Here is a 10101-nt window from a genome sequence, read left to right as displayed (position 1 = left end):
TTGAGGAAACTGTCAACATCAAAACGGGCGAGCTGTATAATTTAGCATTGCCGTTATCCGTTTTGATGTTGACAGTTGCCTTAACGGTGAGTGTCTCTGCGTCTCTCTGGTGTATAGGCTGCCTACCGTACCTACATACGATATATGCCGTCAGACCCTTCTGAAGGTGTATTAATCGGAAGAATTCACAAAACTATATTACTACGATCAGATTATCACGAACCGAACCTGAACCTGAGAACCTGATTTGCAATATCTATACACTAAGGTCGCTTTTTACGCGGATTCCGGAATTTACGCGGTATTTTTTTTGGTGCGGATTTTGGTTCCTCTTCACTCGGATTGCAGAATTTACGCGGGTTTTTTCACGCGAATTCCGGAATTAATCGGCATGTATCCCCCGCATAAAAAACTACTTTAGTGTACTCAATTCGAAAATTCTATCCAACATCAACATGTACTCGAAAATAGAAACAATTTCAATGGTTTTACTATTTTTAACTTCCGAAAAACTTATGTTGTAATTTCAAACCACATTTTTTATCTTAGAACTACGAAACAGAGTTCTATCATAAGATAGTCAATGACATCTAAACCGACGAAAGAAACACTTCTGTTAACCAACGTAACACTCTGCATCCGGTGCATTTTCGTACCGTTAGCATAATAAGTATAGTAACAAAACGTTCTTAATTCATGTTAACAAAAGTCGGATGAATTAATCATAGAATTTCGAATTGATAAATAAATGAACTAGGTTATATCATTGATAATTCTAACGGTGTTTTGATGCATGCTGCTAACACCGTAAATAAAAAAAAACATAAAATCCCCTGCCTGTATCCTTCTGCGCAAAATCAATTTCCTTCTCGCACCATTAGCGCAAAGCAACATGCGAGGCAAGCTCGCGAGACGAGCTCACGAGAATTTGCACGCAAGCAGTCCTAAGTACGCGACGCCCATGCACCGCACTCGTTGAGTTGAGAGACGAGATATCTTCGTGTACGTCGCAATAAAAATTCCCATGCGACGAGACATGGCCAGTGCTGATAAAAGTCATTTTCCCCAGCGAAATTCTTCGAAAATTACAGCCAATCATTTTCAATTTTCACTTCCAATGATCGCAGCACTCTTTCAGATTCACTAGATTTTCGTCCTAGTAACGTGCTGTTATACTCAGATGGAATAGATCGCGCGCATCGTTCACGATTACGGAATAAAATTTGACGACAAATCCAACCAAATGATCTTCACTTCAAAGCGAAAAAGAAAACAAACAGTCCACTCAACCAAAATAAACCTCACCGAAACACTTTTTCACTGACACTGACCGATGCCTTGACAATCTTCGTTAACTGATAAACTGATTTTGTTGTCTTGCTTTCATCGCATGAAATATAATGAAGTGTTTTGACAGTGCACTTCCATGCAAAAAGCGGGAAGGGAGAACTCTGAAAGGATTGTAATAAAATAACGTTTATGGATGCTTTTTTTCATTTTCACTCAAGAGTGTCAACAAATATCAACCCTGGACATGGCTCGTACGAATGGTAAGTTTTCTCGCTCGCACGCTGCACACAGCACGAAGCGGCTGAATGAGAAACGAGACTTGTAGCGCAAAGCACACTGTCTCTTCTTTGTGCGAGCGAGATTTCAGGAAGTCTGCTTGCGACTATTGGCATGTTGCATCGCCAGCAGCGATTGGTAATGGGCGCAAGCGAAATGAGGAATGCACTATGCTTAGGATGGGAATACCATCAGTAACTACTTATAGTTGTCAGTAAGGAAAAATATCATTAACTATAAGTAAACTTTTTCTTTTGCTGATATTGTTTGCACTTTTTTTTGTAGGAGAGATACTGTAGTCATATAATTTTCACATAGGCGCAACTAGCAAAATCTAAGGGCTCTATTGTTCTTAATTTGTTATTGGAAAAAATATCCATCGCTTATTTTTTTTTAATTGTGTAGTATAGTATCGTAACAAAAAAAAATCAAGCAAAGAGATCACTTCAAGCGAGATTGACTCTCCGAACTAATGAGTTGAAAATCTTAACCAAACCTCTTTCAGCAAAGCAAAACAAAATGTTTTTAGTCTATTGCTGTATTGCTTATTTCAATAACAATCAATCATCGCCAAAAAATGTTTTATTTCGCTTTCGTGAACAAGAGCTTTCAAATGTCGCAAAGAGCGCTCCCATTTCACACAAGGAATTTTTTAGCTCCCAAGAATTTTCCACAGAATGGTTGTGTTTAATATACCGTATTGCATCAAGTTTAGAGCAAATAAGCAATGATGTAACTTCTTGCACTAAAAAATCAACGACAAATGAATTTTCTCATCGATCTTAAGGAGATCACTACCCCGCCTTTCATTTTGTATGGAGAAGGCGTCATTACGTTGTGTGTGTATTTGGGCCTTCAAATATCTAGCATGTTGGTTATTTTATTTTCGTTGCAATTAAGTGCTAGTTATATAGATTTAAACATGTTTTGTATATGTAAATAACGAGAATTCAGAAAACGGCTTTGATTCAAATTACGAACTCTGATCACTAAGAAATAGAAAGGCAAACGGTCTCAACACTGACTGTTACTTTTTTCAACGTCTGTTGATTCCCTGGAACTGGTCCTACAGTAAAGAGGGGCGCCGACTTTAAAAAATTATTGAGGGAGGCGGAAGTTTCGAAAAAATCTGATTTATCTAATTCTAGAAAAAAACTGCGTGCGATACGTCTTGACGTTTAGTGAATTGTGGTCTATGATAGCAACTATCATAGACCACAATTTTGCAAAATGGCGTGAGGGTTGTAAACCCTCAAAATAACAAATAAGGAAAACGTAAAAAAAGACGCCAACTTTCTAGGATTATTGAGAGGGCAAAATTATGCGTTGCCCCTCGGGAAAAATATTGAAGGGCAAAAGTGCCCCCCGAAGTTACCGCCTATGGTTACACATCATTGGATAAAGAACATTCAACACGCAAAAGTTGGATGATGCGAAACCAGTACAAAATTGTGCGTTTTCAGCGCAATTGTTGATGTAATTCGGAACCAGTACAATGATTGCGTGCTGGGCATAACGCAATTAATGCTCTAGCGTTTCTCCAATGTATTTGGCAGCTCTAAACTACTACACCCAAACAGTTTCAACTGGTATCAAGCAGCATTGCAAAGCGAGCGAGAAGTAAAACCTTTCTCCTCCTTTCTGCTTGAGGACGAGACATATGGTACGCTTTTCAAGTCTTTTGCACACACGCTTTCGAGATACTTTTACTTCTTCATGCATTCCTCTGAATAGCAGCAAGCACGCATCGACAGTATGAGTGAGACTAACAACACTGGCATCTAGTATTAACAGCACGGGTGTCTCGCTCATTTCGTAAAGCGACGAGACATCGTCTTGCGCGTCGCAACCCGAACCAAAAAAGAAGCGAAAGAGCAACCTGCAAATAATATAGTCTCGTCGCACGTACATGGAAAATCTACGATCAAGAGAGAAAGAGCAGTCACTAATACGCTCGATGTAAGAAATAAAGTGTCGGTATACGATACATATTCTGATTTCAATCAATGTATTCGCAGTACAACTGTTGCGTTATGCGTTCCACACATTTATTGTGCGATTTTTGTGCAACATTTGTGCGAATCGGGAAGACACAATGATTGTACAAGACTTCAACTTTTGCGTGAAGGAACAAAATAGTATATAATAATCATACATTTGATTACACTAATTATAATAATTCTATTTTTATTCTGAAGTGTTAAAAATTTGAATCAAAACGGTATATCCATTTCAAATTTCTTCCCAAGGTGCGGAGAGAAGCTTTTCAGCAACTTTTTTTTGATTGGTTTAATGAAGTATTCAAAAAAAAAATATAGAAGCAAACAATATTGAAGAGCTAGACATGAGAATTGATCCTGCGTGCTGACCTTTTTTTTGTTAGGGAATTAGAATTACGTTGTCCATTGATGTGAACTTTTGTAATATGTACAGTCGAATTCTTCTATTACGACAATTTTTATAGCGACAAATCTCTCTATAGCGAAATTTTCAATGATCCCTTCTACTCTATATTCATAAAAAATTTTCGTTCTATTGCGGCATTTCTTTATAACGACGGTCGCTTGCGATGTCGCTATAAAGCGATTCAACTGTTCTCTTGTGCTGACCTTACTGAGTCCCGTTTTCAAACGCCGTATTACTGAGAAGCTTCCTTTCGCCTGACTGAGAAGCTCCTCCGACCGAGAAGCTCCTCCGACTGAGAAGCTCCTCCGACTGAGAAGCTTCTCCTCGCTCCGGAGAAGATGTTTGAAATGGATATACAGTGCCTCCATCCACAATCATAGGTCAGCTACAATTATGGGTCACTTTTACGCAAATACGTCTATTCTCATGAAACTGAACAATTTTCATTGGCAGTGGTATTTTTGACGTAGAACTACGTTTTTCTTAAGCCTACCACGTAGGGATGTCAATAGGAAAATTATTAACAAAAAGGGGACGAAATATGTCCCTTTTTAAATGCTTATAAATCGGTTTGTTTTCAACCGATTTCCTTCATTTTTGCAGCAATTGTTTGGAAATTATACACATTTCCCTTGTTTGGAAATTATACTTCCCTAAACCCGGGTCCTGACGGGATTCCGTCGAAGTTTTTGAAAACGCAGATTGCTAACCTGATTTCTCCGCGTCAGCATGTCTTCCAGCTATCTGTCACTTCGGGTATTTTCCCGTCCTGCTGAAAATTGGCTTACATGTTTCCAGTACACAAGAAGGGAAACAAACACGATGTGAACAATTACCGTGGCATCACCTCACTCTGTGCTGTCGCAAAACTGTTCGAACTTGTCATCATGGAGCCTTTGCTCGCTCACTGTAAAGCTTTCATAAGCACTGACCAACATGGATTCACAGCCGGTCGCTCCAAGCGCTACTAATTTGCTTTGTCTCACTTAGTACATCAGTGACAGTATGGTGAAACGTGCTCAGACGGATGTCATTTACACTGACTTGACAGCTGCTTTCGATAAAGTGAACCATCGCATAGCCGTCGCAAAACTTGACAATCTTGGAATCAACGGGAATTTGTTACTATGGCTCCAATCGTACCTTACCGGTCGCCGTCTAACCGTTGCTATTGGGGATTGCCAATCCTCTTATTTTGACGCTACGTCTGGAATACCGCAGGGAAGTCACCTAGGACCATTTATCTTCCTGCTCTATTTAAATGACGTGAACCTAGTTATTAAAGGACCACGGTTGTCTAACGCGGATGATCTCAAACTCTATCTTGAAGTTCACACAATTGAAGACTGCCACTTCCTTCAACGACTGCTAGATATTTTTGCCGATTGGTGCCATCAGAACCGTATGGACGTTAATCCATCTAAATGCTCGATTATATCATTTTCGAGGAAAAAACAGACCTTACATTACAAATACGCTTTGCTAGGAACTGAAATCGAGCGCGTAAACCAAGTTAAAGACTTGGGGGTTATTATGGATTCCCAGCTAACATTTAAGCCTCACATTTCGTTTACCATCGACAAATCCTCTAGAGTTCTGGGATTCGTCTTCAGGACCGCCAAGGAATTTACAGATATTTACTGCCTCAAATCATTGTATTGCGCAATATCTCGCTCTATATTAGAGTACTGCTCGGTTGTCTGGACCCCTCATTACAACAATGGCGCGAAAAGAATAGAATCAGTTCAACGGCGCTTTTTGAGATTTGCTCTTCGTAAACTGCCATGGACGGATCGTTTCCGCCTACCATGCTATGAAAGTCGCTGCTTACTTATACGTTTGGAGCCTTTGTCTGTCCGTAGAGACACGGCCAGGGCGTTGTTTACCACAGACCTTTTGCAAGGCCGCATAGACTGCCCCGCTCTTTTGGAACAAGTGAATATAAACGTGCAACCTCGTGCTCTGCGAAACAACTCGATGCTGCGATTACCTGCTCAACGAACTAACTACAGCATTTTTGGCGCAATAGTTGGTCTCCAAAGATTATTTAATAGAGTATCCGCTCTATTCGACTTCAATTTATCTCGAACGCTTCTTCGTCGGCGATATCGTTTATATTTTTTTAAGATCTGACTAGTTGTAATGTCATATTGTTGTATTCCCGTTTCGTTATATGTATTGACTCCCTAAAGATATTTTTTTATTGTTAGCTTTAAGTTATACCATTGGGGCACTTGCTCGCCTGTTGGTGAATAGACCAAAGTATATAAAATATAAATATATACACATTTCCCCAAACAGGTCGACAGAATAGTATAACTAGTTAGCTGCAGTAGCGGGTTGCGCCAGTACACAAACAACAGTACACAGCAGCAGCGAGGTAGCACCAATCGTCTCGATTTGCCAGTTAAGGGTTTAGGCCTTCTGCCCGCAATAAAGTTTTGCTTTATCTTGGCAACAGCACATTCTGTGCTGAATCCAAGAAAACACAATCTGTCGCGGCCGTCTTATTTACTGAATGCGGAAACATCAATCACAGAGTTTGAACAGCGACATGCTTTTCTCAAGGCGAATAATCAAGTAATTGAAGTTAATAATTTTTGGCAATAACACAATCATGCTGTGCTGGATTCTAGCAATCAAATTCTGTCGCGGTAAAAAAAATCACTTTATTTACCTAATCATCACCACGGTTGGGGCAGCACAGAGGCTGCGATCAGCATAACCGATTTTAAGCAACAAACTACCCTGTTAGACCGCATTCACAAAGACAGTTAGTTCGACTATACAGAGCTAATATGAAGTCGTCTCCCAGCTGCCAAGTTGTCACATGATGCAACACGCAACAACGAGCAAACGAAATCGCTTGATGTTACAAACCGCAATAAAATACGGGTTAAAACCGTTGCGTGTGTGAGAGTACCATCGGTGTTTATTTGCTGGAAACAAATATCGAATGCGAATTGTGGAATAATTCGTCTAAAGAATATTAGAGAATTAGACAACTGAACAGAAAGCGTGGCCTATTACGTAGCACCCTCCGGCTATAAAAGAGTGTTGCTGGGAAAACTAGCTACATTCATTAGTCTGAAGGTGAAATGGATGGACCGTCAATATCGTTGACAGCAGTAGCAGCAGATATCAGCACTCAGAAGTAACAGCGGGTTGCGCCTGTGCCTGCCTTCGAATAAAATAAATCACTTGCCCTGAGGTTGGTCACCATGTCTCAGTAGCAGCGCGGTTCTTCTCAGCGTGCCTCGCCAGACTAACATTATTCCCCCACTATTGAGGCAGCATGAAGATCGTCATCACCAAATCCAATTTTGAACAGAAGATGTCTTTTTCAAGGCAAATAAACAAGTCATTGAAGGTTAATAATTTTTGACAACTCAAGCGAGCAATCTGTGCTGGATAGTAGCAATTTAAATCTGTAGCAGCCGTCTAATTTACAGAATGTGAAACAGCTTTTACAGCTCGTGTTTTCAGTGTCTTTATTACCCCACTGTTGAGGCAGCACAAAGCAAGCTTTAGTAGACTTTATGACTCATTAATGAAACACCTACAACAATGCATTTGTTAATAGTGTGCGTAGATCTCCGTCAGTTATGCGGTCGTGTCTTGGATACAACCTCCTACTTTTTTACTCTAGTTTGAGCATTTTTTTTTTCTTCGCCGTCAGATTAGTCTTTGTAGGGAGTGAGCAAATACTCGCGTATGGGGTATGCGGCGTCACCCAGTAAGTGGTACTGTTGGCCACAAATGTCAGGCAATTTTGAGCAGATACTGGACATTGCGAATATTCTAGCATCGTGTACTTTGCTAGGCGTTCCCAAAAATACATCCAGGAACCTCTTGTCTGCATCGCACACCACCTGAAGTGTTATCGACAACAGATCATGTCGATTCGCGTAAGTTGATCGAATTTTTTGGGCCTGCTTCCGTATGTAGACATAGCATCCATCGATGCAACCGAGGACGTCAGGGAAATGCGCAATCTTCTTTTGCTGCTATTCGTTTTTTGACATCGTTGGTTGATGGAAAACAGATAAACTCCTTGGCGATTTCGTGAAAAAAAATCAAAATGTTTTCAAGGTGTTTGTAAAATGTTGACGCTGAGAAGTAGAACACATTACACACCTCACGATAAGAGTTTTTATTAGCAGCGAACCTGTAAATAACAATCCAAAGTACAAAATAAAGTTTTATTTCGATAACTCGAAAAAAATATTAATCGTTATGTGCTCGACAAAAAAAAAACACCCTTACGTGTCCTACGGGGTACCCAGGTACCACGAAATCAAAATTCTTTCAACTTTCTCAATTTTTATCCGATTTCGAAAATTTTAGTACCAAGTGGAACCAGTTTAGTCTCAGTGGAATCTGTTCCGGAAAGACCATATTGAGGACTTCCACCAATCCTCTCAAAACCATCAAAATGACCTGTGGAAGAGATATTATGAGCTTTGATCCAATAATTGTAAGATACTGTTCAAATATTTATAAGACCACTGACGTTGACGCTGACTTTCATATAAGTTACTGAATATTTTGGTACTAAAATTATCGAAATCAAATGAAAATTGCGGAAGTTACAAGGATTTTAACTTGCGGGTATCAGGGTACCCCGTCGAGCACATAACGAATAAATCGTTTTAGTTTTGGTAGCAAGAGAGTTTATCTATTTGGAAGGCTTTACTACCTGAAAAAACCTGAATTTACTGGGGCGACAATATTTATTTTACACATCGGATGCGCTATACAGCGCACTATTTCCAGCGTTAGGGTCTAAATACACGCCCGGCGTAAGAACGCCTTCCTCGCGAAATTTGTTTCATACTCACCACAAGAATGCTAACATCAGTTTCCTGGCATCAATGGTCTTCCGCCCCCGGTTTATATTTTTGCTGTAATAATCCGACCTTCTATACCGCTCAATCAAATAGTTTGCCGTATTCCGCGTTAGTCTAAAGTTTTTCCTGAACTATAAAATATTCAACAAAAGGCAGAAGAACTAATTCCTATCTTATCTTTAATGATTTTATGAAAAGCAGTTTTCTAAATCCAACTTTCCTCCTCATCTGTGTGTTTATCGACCACCTCCGTGATGAAATTTTCCACGCGAGGAGTACGGTCACTTCCACAGTCAGCGTCAAAAATAAAAAATAAATCATCATCGGATTCGAACGATGATAATTCCCAAAGTTTAAAAATTTCCTCCATTTCACAAATGTTTTGACAAAATAAAATCCAACCTGATGTTAGTCCGGGAAATGAAAAATAAAACAGTGATAGGACAAAGTGTAGTCCGCGGGGTAACTAAACCGCAAAAACGAAAACGACATAAGTAACGCAGACTCAACCCCCATTTTCATTCGTTGTGTTGCTTTCGTCTTGATTAGACGCAAATTGTTCATCTCCGTTTGATTCGCAAAATAACAATACACGAGTTATCGTACGGGTGTTTTTTTTGACGTGGGACACGTCTTTGTTTACTATACTGGGATGCATTCTGTAAAATTGGAAATGAAACGGGCAAATGTTGCGTCAGATTTTAAACGTTAATAACAGCATAACCACATGATGGATAATAATAACCAATATGTTGTTGGATAGATAAAATGTATAACAATTTTTTAATATGCTAATTATCACTCTAATTTCATTGCTAAGCGGTAAAATTGATGAAAAATTTCAATAACAAATTTACGTCAATAGTGAGCCAATTACATGCGAGCATTCCTAGCACAGACAACGTGAATGGACACCATCCGTTCCCAGTGATATTCCCTGTATCAATTTCAAAATAAAAATCGACAGAGTCTCCCCGTCCCAATAGGTCAATTTATTTTTGCTTCCATGAGCTTAGACTAATGTGATGTCTCGAAGGTAAAAGTTTTCCTAAAAGTTTGAAACAATACCCATCCTTGAACAATTTTTAAACCTGCGTGTTAGGTTCTGAAGAACCTTATAAAAACTGATGTCTTGAAAGAAAACATGCCGGTAAAAGCGACAGTACCAGTGGAGTAAAGAACCGCAGGTCTCTCGTCGTCTATGATTGCAGTGGTACTCTTCTATTCGTATATTTCAGCGGTACACTTCTATTCGTACTGCAGCGGTACTATTCGTATT

General features: G+C 39.6%; 1 pseudogene; it reads right to left on the bottom strand.

The window, feature by feature from the left end:
* Nucleotides 1–7652: 7652 nt before the first annotated feature.
* On the bottom strand, nt 7653–9192 carry LOC129729173 (putative nuclease HARBI1; annotated as a pseudogene).
* Nucleotides 9193–10101: the final 909 nt, after the last annotated feature.

This window comes from Wyeomyia smithii, chromosome 3, assembly GCF_029784165.1.
Source record: "Wyeomyia smithii strain HCP4-BCI-WySm-NY-G18 chromosome 3, ASM2978416v1, whole genome shotgun sequence".
In the NCBI taxonomy this organism is placed as follows: Eukaryota; Metazoa; Arthropoda; class Insecta; order Diptera; family Culicidae; genus Wyeomyia; species Wyeomyia smithii.
Note: the sequence above shows the minus strand (reverse complement) of the source record. Positions and strands in the feature narration are given on the sequence as shown.